Source organism: Scyliorhinus canicula, chromosome 24 (assembly GCF_902713615.1).
Source record: "Scyliorhinus canicula chromosome 24, sScyCan1.1, whole genome shotgun sequence".
Lineage (NCBI taxonomy): Eukaryota > Metazoa > Chordata > Chondrichthyes > Carcharhiniformes > Scyliorhinidae > Scyliorhinus > Scyliorhinus canicula.
This window is the reverse complement of record NC_052169.1, coordinates 13003073-13020501: the sequence shown is the minus strand read 5'-3', so window position 1 is coordinate 13020501 and position 17429 is coordinate 13003073.

Sequence of the window (17429 nt, the reverse complement as noted above, 5' to 3'; positions counted from 1 at the left end):
TGCTGGCCTGCTTGGTCTGCTTTAAAAGCCAGCGATTTAGCCCAGTGAGCTAAACCAGCCCCTGCACATCTTTGGACTGTGGGGGGAACCCGGAGCGCCCGGCGGAAACGCACGCAGACACGGGGAGAAAGCGCAAACTCCACACAGACAGTCACCCGAAGGCCGGAATTGAACCCGGGATCCTGGAGCTGTGAGGCAGCAGCACTAACCACTGTCCACCATGCCGCCGTAAATCACCGATCCATTGTTCCATTACTACTTGCCATTAAATAAGCAACAATTCATTCAGCCACACAAGGCTCTACAGGGAAGATGAGGGGTTCCAAGGTACGAGTCTAAGAAAATTGTCCGGGCCAACATTCGCCCACCAGTCAAAGAAGCACTTGGTCATACAACTCACTGCAGGGTTGTATGATCTTGCTGTAGTCAAAATAGAGTTGCATTTCCCCCACAAAACACTTGCCGCACTCCAAAATATTAGAGTTCTGACATCTCTCAAGGGCTATTTAAAGCGCAATAGAGGCTGAAGAGCTCAATTGGCTCGCATATGGTTTAGAATAACTCCAACAGCGCAGGTTCAATTCCCATCCCAGCTGAGGTAGACTTGGGACCTGTCTCCTTTCCCTGCCCCTGAGAGTGGAAGGCAATGATAAACCACCACTACCAAGAAAATAGCTCAGGATAAAGTGTCAGCGGACAGTGAGGCAAAGAGCTGCCATTGAACAGAGTACGCACGGAATTTATAGCGTCGTATAAATGCAAATGTTTATGTTGTGTTGCATTGGGCTCACAGTGACAATATCTCTGCTTTGCTGCACTTATACAATTCCAAACCGTCCATCCAAGATAAATAGATAATCAAAAAGTCTTGACAGAAAACTGAGGATAGATGCAAAGCAAGTTGATCAGCGCTTACTGCTGTGCTATCGAACGCACCCTGATCCTCTCAAGTATCTTCCGTGCTAATCTGGAACAGTAAGGGAGATTCTACTTGCTAGATCATGGCTCATGAAATTGTTCTTCTTACAAACTCCAATCTTCCAATGCCCAGAGTAACCCACGTACTGACTAACATGACTATCGGCCCCATCAACCAGCAGCAGCAAGCTTCTTCCAGCCACAGGGCATGCAAGCATCCAGACACTGCTTTGCAAAGGTCATAATCCACTGAATGCGTAGATGGTGTGCAACTGGCGTGCAGAACGGCTGCAAAATCAATGCTCCCAATGCCCAATCCAGGAGTGTAGCAGCCGTCAATGGTGCAAGCCCCAGCTTTTCTTTTAGAACTTTTCTCGGTAGCATTGTGGATAGCACAATGGCTTCACAGCTCCAGGGTCCCAGGTTCGATTCCCGGCTTGGGTCACTGTCTGTGCGGAGTCTGCACATCCTCCCCGTGTGTGCGTGGGTTTACTCCGGGTGCTCCGGTTTCCGCCCACAGTCCAAAGATGTGCAGGTTAGGTGGATTGGCCATGATAAATTGCCCTTAGTGTCCAAAATTGCCCTTAGTGTTGGGTGGGGTTGCTGGGTTATGGGGATACGGTGGAGGTGTTGAACTTGGGTAGGGTGCTCTTTCCAAGAGCCGGTGCAGACTCGATGGGCCGAATGGCCTCCTTCTGCACTGTAAATTCTATGATCTATGCTGGTGTCACTGGGAAGGTCATAATGTATTGTCCATCCCTGATTGCCCTTCAGAATCGCTGCCTTCCTGGGGTCGGCACGGTGGCGCAGTGGTTAGCACTGCTGCCTCACGCCGCTGTGGACCCGGGTTCGATCCCGGCCCCCGGGTCGCCATACGTGTGGAATTTGTGCATTCTCCCCGTGTCTGCGTGGGTCTCACTCCCACAACCCAAAGAACCGAGGGGCTGGTTTAGCTCACTGGGCTAAATCGCTGGCTTTTAAAGCAGACCAAGCAGGCCAGCAGCACGTTTCGATTCCCGTACCAGCCTCCCCGAACAGGCGCCGGAATGTGGCGACTAGGGGCTTTTCACAGTAACGTCATTGAAGCCTACTCGTGACAATAAGCGATTTTCATTTTCATTTCATTTCATGTGCAGGGTAAGTGGATTGGCCACGGTAAATTACCCCTCAGACAGAAAAAAAAAGAATTGGGTAATCTAAATTTATTTATTTTTTTAAAAGGGAATCGCTGCCTTCTTGAACCATTGCTGCCCAGGTGGTGTAGGTGCGCCCATGGTAATGTTAGGAAGGGAGTTCTTGGAGTTTGCCCCAGCGACAGTGAAGGAACAGCATTATAACTCCAAGTCAGGATGATGTGTTGCTTGGGGGAGGGAGAACTTGAAACCGGCACTCTTCTCATGCGTCTGCTGTCCTTGCCTATCTAAGCAGTAGGGTTGGTGGCTTTGGAAGCTGCTGTCGAAGGTACGTTGCTGCAGTGCATCTTAAGAAGGCTCACAACACCAGGTTAAAGTCCAACAGGCTTATTTGAAATCACAAGTTTTCGGAGCGCTGCCCCTTCATCAGGTGAAGTGGAGTCAGGTTCACAAACACAGCATATATAGGAGAGACACAATTGCAAGAGAATTGCCGATTCAAATGTGAAGGGTGGTTTGAATGTGAGTCTCTGCAGGTAAATAAGTCTTTACAGGAACAAACAGTGTGAGTGGAGTGAGTGATAATCATAGGTATACCTGTACATGATGCACACTGCTGCCACCATGCATCAGCGATGGGGAGTGTGAATGTTTAAGGTGGTGCATGATGTTTGATGCTGCTTTGTTCTGGGTGGTGTTGAGCTTCTTGACTGTTGTTGGATGTGCTGAGTGTAGCAATTTCAGATATATTGTACAATACGTATTTAGTGCAGTAAGGGTTAAAATTCTGGGTTAATGTGTGTGCGACTGCTGCTGTCACGTTTTTTAAAATCCTGATTTGAAAGACAGCCAGGCTTTGTGGCTACAGACGGGATAATTAAAGCATCGTAAAAGTTGGGCTGATAGAATTTTCTTTATCTAAAGAAGGTTCCCTGGGAGTAGATAAATACGGGCATCGTGTTTAGCTTTAGTAAGATGATGCAGTTAATGGAAGGAGGCAGGGGCTGAAGCAGTCAGGTGTTGAGTTTCAGTTCAGTTTAGATTGGGGGTGTGTGAACAGACAAGCATTTGTTTGTCAAATGCTGAAAGGTTAAACAATAGTTTAACACGGGCAAGAATCTGCAAGCTGGTTCCTGAATGATCTCTCTTTCAAAGCGGTGTATCCAAGACACTTCAATAAAGCAAGTATTCATGGGTCTGCTAACTGTATTTAAAAGTGCATTTCGACCTGAGGTGGGTTTTTCTTGAGTGGGGAATAAAAGATAGCAGTTAGGATTTGGTGTTCCATAGCGTTGTTGGTAATTGAAAGCTATTTCTTGTCTGATGTTAAAGTTAGTTTAATCCTGTGTTAGTAATAAAGTTTGTTTTAATATATTGCATCCCTATTTGTGTGTGGAGTCACTCCTGGAGCGAAGTATCCTTTCCGCACGGTCTGACAAATGAAATGAAATATTGGGGTTTCAGTCTGGTATCCTAGCAACTGTTGGGGTCTGGTCTGGGATCGTAATATGGAGCTGCACTCATGGAGGCAAGAGGAAAGTATTCCATCACACTCCTGACCTTTGCCTTGTACATGGTGGACATGGTGAATGGAGTGTTGGAAGTGAGTTACCTGGCGCTGAATTCCCAGTCTATTGAAGGGGAAAGAACAGCTCAGAGTGTTTGGACTATTTGATGTTGAGATGTTCATATTTCCGAAACATATTTGCATATTTAATTCCCCTTTCCCCTGTGGTGATCCACTGTGTGCACCTGTATTAGGGGATGTAAGGTAGGACCTGCACTACAGGTTCGCCGGTAGCCCCTGCCGGCTAGCTCCGCCCACAAGGAGCCGTATAAATATGCCTGACCTCCTCCTGATCAGCCATTTGGCCAGCTGCAGCAGGAGGCCACGCATCTGTCTATAATAAAGCCACAGTTGTACCAATCTGAGTCTTTCGTGCAATTGATTGTGCATCAATTTATTACAGTCAGATTTTTCTACATTTATGGACATCAGGATCAAACCAGATTGCCTGCATTTGGATCCGCACTCGCCAGACGCCAGAAAGGACTTTAATCACTGGCTGGCTTGGTTTGAGGCCTACAGCAACGCTGCGACCCCCACGCCGACAGAAGCTCAGAAGATCCAAGTTCTATACTCCAGGTTGAGCTCTAGCGTGTTCCCGTTGATCCAGGACCCCGTAAAAAAAAGCCCAGAAAAATCAGTTGAGCAATGGTTTATTTTCCATCTGATACTTGACACTGTTGTCCTCATTAATAGACTCTCCCTTAGTGCATTACAATACTTTTCATTCCACTGAAGGATTGCTCCACCACAATTTCTATTACAAGACCTAGATTACTGAGCACTGAATGAGATTTATCATTTGGCAACCATCGCTGTGAATGAGCACAGAGCAAAGTGCGCCTCGATTATAACAAACAATATTATTGACGGCTTAGCCTGGGTTGTTGTTCCCGTTTCATTACCCACCAGCAAAAGCGGTTCAATGAAGATAACTGGGAAACTCCAGCCACATATTTCACTTAAAAATGCTCAAACATTTCAGCCCAGGAGCAGAAAAGCAAAGAAAGCGATCCATTTAAGACCCTGTTTGCAGCAAATTGTTAGGGTAACATCGACCCGAGCCTTTCAGCCAGTTTTCTTCCTCCTGTCTGTGGAATAATGCATTGAGGATCTAGAAGGGCTCTGAACGAGAGATATTAAAAACACATTGAACAGGTAATCCTTTCTAATAACAGAACAATTTTAACCACTTAAATATGCACAAAAAAGATTTACAGTCCACAGTCTTTTGAACATTTACTTCTCCTTTCATATGCAATGTACAGTCACAGATTAGCACAGATGGTTAGCACTGTTGCATCACAGTGCCAGGGTCCCAGGTTTGATTCCCGACTTGGGTCACTGCCTGTCTGGAGTCTGCACATTCTCCCTGTGTCTGCGTTGGTTTTCTCCTGAAAGACGTGCTGTTGGGTAATTTGGACATTCTGAATTCTCCCTCTGTGTACCCGAACAGGCGCCGGAATGTGGCGACTAGGGGCTTTTCACAGTAACTTCATTGCAGTGTTAATGTAAGCCTACTTGTGACACTAATAAAGATTATTATTAGTAGTAATCCCAAAATGTCCAGGTTCCCCAGCATCACATTTAAGGGATACTCCTATGTTGTGGTGGGAATCCCTCCTGGAGGTTCCCGCATCAGGATTCACCCGGCAATTGCCCAGAAGTTGTAGCTATCGCTGGCTGGGAACCATCCGACAGAAGTGATTTCAATTGTTACGCTGAAAGAGTGAAAGGGAAAAAGATCACTTTGAACTCCAGAGTAACTATTTTAAAAACCCAGACCCAGGGCGCAATTCTCCGCTCCCCACGCCGGGTGGGAGAATCGCCAGAAGGCCCAGCGAATCACGCCACGCCGCCCTGGCACCCCCCATGATTCTCCCACCCCCCAAAAAATAGTGTGTCGCGTTTTGCGACAGGCCGCTCGGAGAATCGGCGCTCGGCGTTTTTCCCGGTGACCGGCGATTCTCCGGCCCGGATGGGCCGAGCGGCCTGACATCCCCGACCAGTTCACGCTGGCGGAAACCACACCTGGTCGCTGCCGGCGTGAACATCGCGCGACAGGTAAGTATGGGGCCTGTGGGGGGGGCAGAAAGAGGATCGAGCACCACGGGCGTGCTCGTGAGGTGACTGGCCCGCGAACGGTGCCCACCGATCGTCGGGCCGGCGTTTCTAAGAGACGCACTCTTTCCCCTCCGCCGCCCCGCAACATCAGGCCGCCACGTCTTGCGGGGCAGCGGAGGGGAAGACGGCAAACGCGCATGCGCGGGTTGGAGCCGGCCAACCTGCGCATGCGCGGCTGACGTCACTTAGGCACTGCCGGCCCCGTCATTCTCGGCGCACCGCTTTGACCCAAGCCCCCCCGGGGGGTGGAGAATAGGGGGCGAGGAGCGCCCTCCGACACCCGAGTGAAACACTCTGGGTTTCACTCCGGCGTCGGCACTCAGTCTCCCTTTGGGAGAATCGCGCCCCCAGCCTCTCATTCTGCACAAACACGAACCCCCCCCCCCCCCCCAGAGGACCCATCAGACCACCTCTTATCCAACCTGCCGCCCCCCCCCAACTCACCGACATGACTCGATGGCCCACCCACAGCCTGTCATCCGCCATCCGCAGCAACATGGTCCTAAAGCCCAGCCCCTGAATGACTTCCCCTCCCAGACTGGCCCCCCTCCCTCCTGGACTGCCCCCTCGCCTCCCCCCCCTGAACCCCCCCCCCCCACCCCCACCCCCACCACATAAAAAGGGGGAGTGGCTTACCTCGCTGCGTTCCAGTCAGTCCGTGACAATCCTGCTGGGGGAATGCTTCCCTGCTCCTGTCTCATCCAGCCTGAGTGAGGAAGTTTGGGAGAGACAGGGGCTCTGAAATCGCAGCGCGGGTAATCCCGTCGAGCGCGACAATCAGCCGGAGATTGCCACTCTGCGGAAGTTATGTGTCAATGTCATTACATTAACAGAATGGTCTTGCAATCAACAGGATTATTTTTCAAGTTCGATCTTGAGATGCAAGTGTCACTGAAAAGACCGACATTTATTGCCCATGCCTAAGGTTCTTTTTATTTAACTTCCATTCCTTTCTCAGTGTTACAAAGCCACTGGGCAGCATGGTAGCACACTGGTTAGCACAATCGCTTCACAGCTCCAGGGTCCCAGGTTCGATTCCGGCTTGGGTCACTGTCTGTGCGGAGTCTGCACATCCTCCCCGTGTCTGCGTGGGTTTCCTCCGGGTGCTCCGGTTTCCTCCCACAGTCCAAAGATGTGCAGGTTAGGTGGATTGGCCATGATAAATTGCCCTTGGTGTCCAAAATTACCCTTAGTGTTGGGTGGGGTTACTGGGTTATGGGGATAGGGTGGAGGTGTTGACCTTGGGTACGGTGCTCTTTCCAAGAGCCGGTGCAGACTCGATGGGCCGAATGGCCTCCTTCCGCACTGTAAATTCTATGAATCAATGTGCAGAGTGGACAGGGGTAAGCCCTTAATCCATCTACTTGATTGCTCCAAAAATAAATTCAAATTGAATCCAATTCACGCTCTCCACAAAAGAGACATAATGCATACAAGCTGACAAGAACAGATATTTACACCTCACCTGGAAGTTGAGCCTCCGCTTGATCTTAGGCAAAATGCCGAGAAGTGATGAATGTGACTTGAGTAGGAAAGTGGAGGAGAGTCACTTGCTATTGAGGGCTTGCTGGGCTGTTTCAAAGGGCAATTACAGTCATCCACATTGTTGTGGGTCAGCGGTCACGTTTCAATCAAGCGTGAGTGCGAGTGGCAGAATTCTGTCCCTAAAGGCCACTCGGCCCCTCACGTTTGCTCCGTCAGTCAATAAGATCATGGCTGATCCAATTTTAACCTCAACTTCACATTCCTGCCCAGCCCCTATAACCTTTCACTCCCTTTTTTTTGTCAAGATCTATCAAGACCCACCTTAAAGATATTTAAAGATTCTGCCTCAACCACCTTAGAATCACAGGATCCCAACAGTGCTGAAGGAGGCCATTCGGCCCATCGTGTCTGCATCAACCCTCTGAAAGAGCACTTTACCTAGGACCATCCCTCGCCCGATCCCCGTAACCCAGACGTGACTTGCACATCATTAAGGGACAATTTAGCATGGCCAATCCACCTAACGTGCACATCTTTGGACTGTGGGAGGAAACCAGAGCACCCAGAGGAAACCGGAGCACCCAGAGGAAACCCACGCAGACACGGGAAATATGCACGCTAACCACTGCAACCATGCCGTCCCTTCCGAGTAAAAGAATTCCAAAGGCTCACAACCCTCCGACGAAAACAAAAAAAAATTCCTATCTCTGCCTTCAATAGGCCCCCCCCCCCTTGTTTTTAAACAGTGATCCTTTATTTTAGATTCTGCGACAAGAGGAAACATCCTCACCACATCCACTCCCCTTAAGTCGCCTCTTATTTTTATAAACTCCAACGGTTACAAGCCTCACCTGTTCAACCTTTCCTCAGAAGACATTCCTCCCAATTCTGGTATTAATTTAGTAAACATACAACATCATTGGAAGAAGTCAGGGAGCCAGTTCCCTGAATGTACTTTATGTTATCGTGACTGAATTAGGTAAACATCTGTTCAGTGAGCTATGATTTTGACAGGAAACAAACAACATTTTTGAGAAAATAAATAATTTCGGTGAAGATCAGATAAAATAAATGGTGCATGTGTCCGGACAGTTGATATTTGCTTTTTATCTCTCCTGCGCTGGGAAATTGCCTCGAGGCTGCTTGGTACTCCATTTTATAGATTAAAAGTCCATTCATTGAAATGGAACTCCCATTGTAATGGACCAGAATGTATAGGCCTGGCGTAAGCCACACAAGAATAATGAAATGAAAATCGCTTTATTGTCACGAGTAGGCTTCAATGAAGTTACTGTGAAAAGCCCCTAGTCGCCACATTCCGGCGCCTGTCCGGGGAGGCTGGTACGGGAATCGAACCGTGCTGCTGGCCTGCTTGGTCTGCTTTAAAAGCCAGCGATTTAGCTGAGTGAGCTAAACCAGCCCCTTCTCAAAATTGCTTCTGAAAAGCGTCTTTATTTTCACTGTATTTCCTTGGATGGCTTTTCATTGCTGCTCTCCTCAACAGGAGATGAGTCCTCTCGTGGCTGTCCCAGTAGCTTAATGAATATTGCATTGTGTATACGCACTTGTACCAGCAGAGGGAGTAGGAAGAGATAATAAAGGATCGATGTTTACTGTTTTTATACCACACGAGAAGAGAATATTGATTGGCTAGCAATAGGATTTGGCATTAGCATGGACAGTGTAGCATGGAACAGTCAACTGCAAATTAAAATTGTGCAGGTCACTTGGTCAAGGCATTTTCCTGGGAAATAATCCAGAGAATGATTGTTCCCAAAGGTTTTGTTTAGTTGAATTATGTCTGCAAGGGACAGTGTGCGTCATTCATGGGATGGCTGGGCCATCCCCAATAGCCCTCGAACAAAGTGGTTTGCTTGGCCATTTTGGAAGGCGTTTCAGAGTCAATCACATTGCTGTGGGTCTGGAGTCACATGTAGGCCAGACCAGGTAAGGACGGCAGATTTCCTTCCCTAAAGGGGATGAGTGGCAGCAGGGTAGCATGGTGGTTAGCATAAATGCTTCACAGCTCCAGGGTCCCAGGTTCGATTCCCGGCTGGGTCACTGTCTGTGTGGAGTCTGCACGTCCTCCCCCTGTGTGCGTGGGTTTCCTCCGGGTGCTCCGGTTTCCTCCCACAGTCCAAAGATGTGCGGGTTAGGTGGATTGGCCATGCTAAATTGCCCGTAGTATCCTAATAAAAGTAAGGTTAAGGGGGGGTTGTTGGGTTACGGGTGTGGGGTGGATATGTGGGTTGAGTAGGGTGATCATGGCTCGGCACAACATTGAGGGCCGAAAGGCCTGTTCTGTGCTGTACTGTTCTATGTTCTATGAGTGAATCAGCTGTGTGTTCACAACAATCGAAGGGACTTGCTATAAGTGCCCAGTGTAGCTCAGATTACCCTGAAGGGAAGGTATGTCATAAATTTGAGCAATGGGTGAAGCTCGCTGTTACCCTGTGCAGTACCATGAGCGGTATTCACCTCTAACAGGATGCAGCCGTCAAGCCCAAGTTATATCCTGCCTACCACACGAATGAGTAATATGGTATATGAGTTTCAATGTTGTTATAATGCCATACGTCCCAATAATTGGCAGGTTATACCAAACAGCACATCCCTTCAGCTGTTTGCAACAGGCAAAGTACTGACCGCATTCAACCAGCCTATTCTTGTGAAGCTCAAAACAAAGTGTCCAACATTAGATGTGATTCCATGATTGGACAACACCTGCTGAACAATCCCGATTGTGCTCAGAATTACGGTGAAAATCAATTTAAGATTGTCAGTCGGGCTCACAGTATGGTTCACTAACGTGTGCTAGAAACAACATGTATTCACACACGGGGCCCTGTACTTTATAGACAGAAGGAACGCGTCCACAATTGGTGTCTATTTCAGCAAAATAGATTAAGGGAATGCCATTCCCTGGTTTATTCCCCAGGGCAATTCGCCCTGGGGAATAATTGGTCACCTGACCAATCAGTCAGCCTGCCCAATTTGGATTTCAATAAAGCTTGGAAATTAACTGTTCCATGCTGCATTCTCCATGGCGACACCTCCACCAGAGTCCACTTGCCACCCAATCAGCAATCTCTTCTCAGGCAGTGGAAATTGTTGTTTCCCCGTTGCAGCTGGTAATTCCTTGCAAGCTCTCCTGAGTGCAAGGTGAAAAGCTTTGATAGCGTGCCCCTTTTTTTCAGCGATACCTGTGCCACCAAACGATTATATCTGTGTCTGTCCCAAGAGTGTCACGGACCCTCTTCCCACAGTGACCAACCCCGAAATTGGTCAGCCGATGGGAGGTTACACTTAAACGTGTGGAACAGTCCCAACTCGGGGATTGACCTCACCTGACCGACTATTTGCGATTCAGCCCAGCATTCTTTTTTCGGCCCAGCTCATTTCTGCAGTGGACATCCAAAACTTGGGGTCATAAATACGAGATGGTCACTAATGAGTCTGGTAGGAAATTCAGAAAGACTTTGTTAGCCAGAGGCTGGTCGGTATGTGGAGCCTGCTGCGATGAGGAGTATGCAACCAGAGAGGAGATGGCATAGTGGTATTGTCACTGGATTAGTAATCCAGATACCCAGGGTAATGCTCTGGGGTCCCGGGTTCGAATCCCATCACGGCAGATGGTGAAATTTGAATTCAATAAAAAAAATCAGGAATTAAAAGTCTAACAATGATCATGAAACCATTGCTGATTGCCGCAAAACCCCATCTGGTTCACTAACGTCCTTCAGGGAAGGAAATCTGCCGTCCTTATCCGGTCTGGCCTACATGTGACTCCAGACCTACACAGCGATGCAGATAACTCTTAACTGCACTCCTCTCCCCCCACCCCCCCGCCCCCCACCACTGAAATGGTCGAGTAAGCCACTTAGTTCAAGGGCAATTAGGTGTTGGGCAACAAATGCTTGCTCAGCCAGCGACGCCCAAGAACGAATTTAAAAAAATGAGATGAGTAACCATCAGGGAAATCTAGAAAGGGACACGAAGGTGAAAAAGGGATAGAACATAATGTTAACAGGGCAGGAGGCTGGTGAGGAACATTAACACCAGCATGGATCAATTGGGCCAAATGAATGGTCTGCTTTGGTGCTGTGAATTCGAGGCAGTTTTGCATCTTCATAATTGTTTTCTCTTTCTACTGTCCAAAAAAAAAAACAATTCCATTAATGCAGTTGCCAACTCTCTGGGAAGGTCTAAATAGCTGTTAAAATAAAGCAGAAATAAACACGATGCTTTAAGATTGTTCTGATGCAGTTACATTCTGTGTCCCTGTTAAATTGGCAATCTACAAGCTTTGGCTATTTTGCTAACCAGAGGGAACATCTTGATCAATTGTGCAATAAGAGCAGAGAAGGAGCAATATAAACGGTCCAGCCCCCACAGCCTCTATTTCTCCCTTAGTACGTCTATGAAAGATATATACACACATTCAAAGACGGTACTGGACTTAAATAATAGAAAGTAAAAATTGAAGCGGACGAGGGGAGAATATTAATGCACGGTTCAAGGGGTAGCTTCAAATTCCAGCTTTCAAACATGAGCTTCTGTAAGAATTGAACAAATCGTGCCTTTTTTCCCCCAAGAGTGCCAGCGGAAGGCGGTTCAGAGGTCGCTCGAAGTAATCTGCCCATTTCGAAAGGACTGTTGCCGTGTTGATTACCCTTGCGCTGTTCTGCGCGGGGGGGGGGGGGGGGGGGGTAACCGCAGGAGGTTGAATGACGCATTGCCGGAGTAAATCGTTTGTTCGAGAACGAAGCTGTCGGAGATGGTCAGCTCTGGCAGGGTGGGGGGGGGGGGGGGGGGGGGGGGGGGGTGGTGGGGGGGGGGGTTGATGGTAGGGCGGTGTCTCATGTCGCGCGAGCCTCGCTTTCGCAGACTGGAATGGAGCAGAAAGTACGGTAAGAAAGGGCCTCACGGTAGCATGGTGGTTAGCATTAATGCTTCACAGCTCCAGGGTCCCAGGTTCGATTCCCGGCTGGGTCACTGTCTGTGTGGAGTCTGCACATCCTCTCTGTGTGTGCGTGGGTTTCCTCCGGGTGCTCCGGTTTCCTCCCACAGTCCAAAGATGTGCGGGTTAGGTGGATTGGCCATGCTAAATTGCCCGTAGTGTAAGGTTAATGGGGGGATTGTTGGGTTACGGGTATACGGGTTACGTGGGTTTAAGTAGGGTGATCATTGCTCGGCACAACATCGAGGGCCGAAGGGCCTGTTCTGTGCTGTACTGTTCTATGTTCTATGTTCTATGTACGGAGACCATGAGTACCAGCAGATACTAGACGAGACCTACCTGAGGTGGACGTGGAGGCTCACAGCAGCTGAGAGACTCGACACAAACTCCCCCCGCCAAAAAAAAACAAAACAATGCCCGTGGCTGGTCGCTCATCCTGTAAGTTGAAGAAAAAAAATCCAACAAACCAGTCCGGAATTAATTCCCAGTTTGTCCGACCAATCAAGCAAAAATACCCCTGCGGCAAAATGCACGTCGAAGGCCCCGTTTAAAAAGGAAGTATTTAATAATTTTTTAACAAGCGGCAGATGCAGCTGACAAAACATGTGGTTTGCAGCGCTAATGAACAATTAATCAGTGTGTACCGCTGCTCCTGGCACGAAAAAAATGGATCAATGGTTCATGAGCATGGACAATGTCAGTTGGCTAGGGTCATCAATGATCACAGAATCGCAGAATTCTCATTTGGAGAACTGGGGCTGACACGACGGGCCGAATGGCCTCCTTCGGCGCAGTAACGCACTCCACGGCTCGGCAGCCATACCAGTCGCCGCGGTCTAGGCTCCAGATCAAGGCCGGGATTCTCCTTTGTGAGCCCCCCCCCCTCCCCCCGCTACTGCTGGGGGGGGGGGGTGGGAAAGGGAGAATTTGGTGATCTGCCAAAGCTCCCATTCACTGCAGTGGGGGCAGAGAATCCCATTGCCGCGAACGGGTGGAGAATCCCACCCCAGATTTACCACCAGAATGTTTCAGATGTGAAGCCTTTGGACCATCACGCGACATGTACTGCACAGCACAGTGGTTAGCACTGTTGCTTCACAGCTCCTGGGACCCGGGTTCGATTCCCGACTTGGGTCACTGTCTGTGTGGAGTTTGCACGTTCTCCCCGTTTCTGCGTGGGTTTCCTCCGGGGGCTCCGGTTTCCTCCCACAGTCCAAAGATATGCAGGCTAGGTGGATTGACCGTGCTAAATTGCCCCTTAGTGTCCAAAAGGAAAAAGGGTAGTTGGGGGTTACTGGGCTGCGGGGATAGGGTGGAGGTGTGTGCATAAGTGGGGTGCTTTTTCCAAGGGCTGGTGCAGACTCGACTGGCCGAATGGCCTCCTTCTGCACTGTAGATTCTATGATTCTGTAACTCTATGATTCTCGCCAGCAGCGGGAGTGGGGCAGACTCTCAATGGAGAATCCCGGCCTTGGTTCGAGGCTTCAGATGGGAAGGCCAGAGCCACAAACCGAGGTCTGAAATTTAAGCGACGCAAACCTTGAAGGTTGCAATAAACTGGTCTGAATTGTTCACCGATAAACATCCAGAAGTATTTCAAAATCAACTCAGGACAATTTAAACTATTGCGTAGTCTTGAAATGAAAGGCTCCGATTGTGTAGTTAAGCAACCATTTCAAAAGGGAAGGCAGGGGAAACAAGAGGTGGAATTACTGCCCTTCCCTGTGCCAGTTTTAGTGGCTGGGAGGGTGGGGGTCACTGAGAACCATTCCCCCGCCCTTGCTGCTGTTCTCCCACCCCACGGTAACCCTCCCACTACCACCCACCTGCGGCCTGGGTTCCAGCAATGTTACGATAGATAGGCCTTGGGTAGGGTGTGGTACTAGCAGCAACCACTGCCTCCCAGTGGCACTGTCGTTCAATAGAGCTGCCACCCTCTGACTGGCCAGCAGCTCGCGGCAAACAGGACATCCCCCCCCCCGCCACCCCCCTCCCCTCCTAGGGGTCCTTGATTCCAGGGAAGGCATGCCACTGACCAGCTAAGTGCCTGAGTAGCATTTAATTCTGTGGGATATTCCTAAAATAGACAATGCAGGACACTCAACTGCATTTGATCCCCTGCTGCCTCCCTTAAATACTGCCCAAGGTGACCGATGACCTCAGTTTGAATAACAATGGTGACATGGGTTGGTAACTGGACAAGTGGCAGGACACAGCATCAATCTCCGATTGACAGGGTATGGTATTCTTCGGGGTTCTATACCAGGCCTTTGTTTTCCCTCAAATATATTAATAATTTGGTTAAAGGAACAGAATGGCGTATCCAAGTTGGCATATGACATTATTTTAGAAGGCAATGTCAATTGTGCAGATTGGACTGGGAAGCTGAGGGACATGGAAAGATTGAATGATTGAACAAAGCAATTGAGTTCAGTGTGGGGTCGACTCCTTCAGATCCAAGAATACCAAACAAGGACATTTTCTTCCAGGCGAGAGGCTAGTAGCTGTTGAGGAGCAAGGGGATTGCAAGTACAAAATGTAATATTGAAATTCAAAATGAAGAAGCGATATCCATTGTATCCAACCTTGAGCAGAGCACCATCTGGGATAAATGCTGAAAACGTTTCCTCATTGAATCATTGGAAGGAGATATTGAGGTAAAAACAGAAAGTGTTGGAAAACATCAGCAGCCCCGATAGCATCTGTGGAGGGAGAACCCTTGTTAACGTTTTGGGCCTGTACCACCCTTCTTCACTCAGAAGAACTCAGAAAGTTAACTTTATTCTTCCCTCTCCATGGATAATAAATAATCTTTACTTCTGTCACAAGAAATGGGTACATTATTAACACTGCAACGAGGTTACTGTGAAAATCTCCAAGTCGCCACACTCTGGGCGCCTGTTCGGGTACACTGAGGGAGAATTCAGAACGTCCAATTCACCTAACAAGCACGTCTTTCGGGACTTGTGGGAGGAAACTGGAGGAAACCCACGCAGACACGGGGAGAACGTGCAGACTCTGCATAGAGACCAAAGCAGGAATCGAACCCGGACTCTGCCGTTGTGAAGCAACAGTGCTAACCACTGTGCCACCCGTTGCCGGATCTGCTGGGTTTTTCCATCATTTTCTGTTTTTCTTCTACGTTTCCAGCACCGGCGAGAGTTTGCTTTTATTGAGGTGCTTGGGAGGAGTACAGCATAGATTGACAGAATGGGCAGGGTTTAAAGGGTAATTTGTGAAGTTGGATTGCATAAAGTTGGCTTGTATTCGTTTGGGTTTACGGTCGAATTGAGGTGTTTGAAATGATTCGATTGATAGGGCAGATATGGAGCAGCTGTTAGCTATGATAGAGTAGGGAAAATACAGAAGAAAAGGTTAAAATCGGAGCGCAGAGGAATCAAAAAGCACCCTTTTCCACAAAGGATAGCGGGAGTATGGAATATCAATGGAAATGAGAGTCTTGAAAATTTGCAAGATTTTGATCAATAGATCTTTGCTAAGTGAGGGTATCAAAGGACATTGAACATAGGACTGTCAATGGAGGTTCGATGAAGAACACCCATGATCTAACTGAATGGCGGAACAAACTCAAGGGGCTAAATTGCCTACTTTTGATAATAATAATCTTTATTGTAACAAGTAGGCTTACATTAACAGTGCAAATGAAGTTACTGTGAAAAGCCCCTCGTCGCCACATTCAAGCGCCTGTTCGGGTACACTGAGGGAGAATTCAGAATGTCCAAATTCATAGTATCATAGAATTTATAGCGCAGAAGGAGGCCATTCAGCCCATCGAGTCTGCACCAGCTCTTGGAAAGAGCAACCCACCCAAGGTCCACACCTCCACCCTATCCCCATAACCCAGTAACCCCACCCAACACTAAGGGCAATTTTGGACACTAAGGGCAATTTAGCATGGCCAATCCACCTACCAGCACGTCTTTTGGGACTTGCGGGAGGAAAACGGAGAACCTGGAGGAAACCCACGCAGACATGGGGAGAAAGTATATAATCAGAAAGATAGCAGGTCATGATCTGATCTTAAGGACTGACTTAAGTTTTATGCTGGAAGAGATGCCCCTGCATTATAAAAATAACTTAAAATGAGGTGTTTAACGAAGTTCCGGGTATTATTTGCCCGATGAAATAATTTTTAATTAAAAAAATGAGAGATTTTTACTTCTATTAATTTTTAACCTCCTCGCTATTAGCACAGTCAAATATATCCCATGACCTATGTGTCAAGTCATTGCCTGGAAATAGATCCTTAATGTTGTAAAACAAAATATATATTTTTATTCATTTATGGGTTGTCGACGTTGCCAGTTAGGCCAGCATTCATTGCCCATCCCTAATTGCCCCTGAGGTGGTGGTGGTGAGTTGCCTTCCTGACCCTCTGCAGTCCAGGTGGTGTAGGTGCACCCGCAGTGCTGTTAGGGAGGGAATTCCAGGATTTTGACCCAGCGACAGTCAAGGAACGGCCGATATATTTCCAAGTTGAGAGACTCCGAGGGGAACTTCAAGGTGTTCTGTTCTGGTAGTGGTCACTGGTGTGGAAGATGCTGCCTAAAGAGCCTTGGTGAGTTCTTGCTGTACATAGATACACACTGCTGCTGCGCATTGGTGATGAAGTGAGTGAATGTTTGTGGAAGAAGGGCCAATCAAATGGGGCTGCTTTGACCTGGATGGTGTCGAGCTTCTTGAGCGTTGTTGAAGCTGCACTCATCCAGGCAAGTGGAGAGTATTCCACTACACTCGTGACTTGTGCCTTGGGTGCAGCCTTATCTCTGTGGTTTAGAACTAAAAAGCTCCAGTGGTGTAGACAAGGTGTAATCTGCATTAGACTGCTGAAAACATAGAATAAAACTCAAATTCAATTACAAATTCAACCTCTCAACTTACTGAGTCTATAGTTTGCTTAATCTCCGAGCTAAGTGATGCTGCAAAGGGTGACCTGTTGAAATCACTTAAATACAGACAGCAGAAGTATTTAAAGCTTTACGCATTGAGAAATCCATGAGCATCAATATTGAGGGTGAACAAAACTCCAAAGATTTAGAGATACACATAGTAGCAGATATATTTCTGACAAGCACTATGGAAAACAACCTTTTTTTAAAATTTAAAGTGCCCAATTCTTTTCTTTTCCAATTAAGGGGCAATATAGCATGGCCAATCCACCTACCCTGCACATCTTCTGGGGTGTGGGCGTGAGACCCACGCAGACACGGGGAGAATGTGC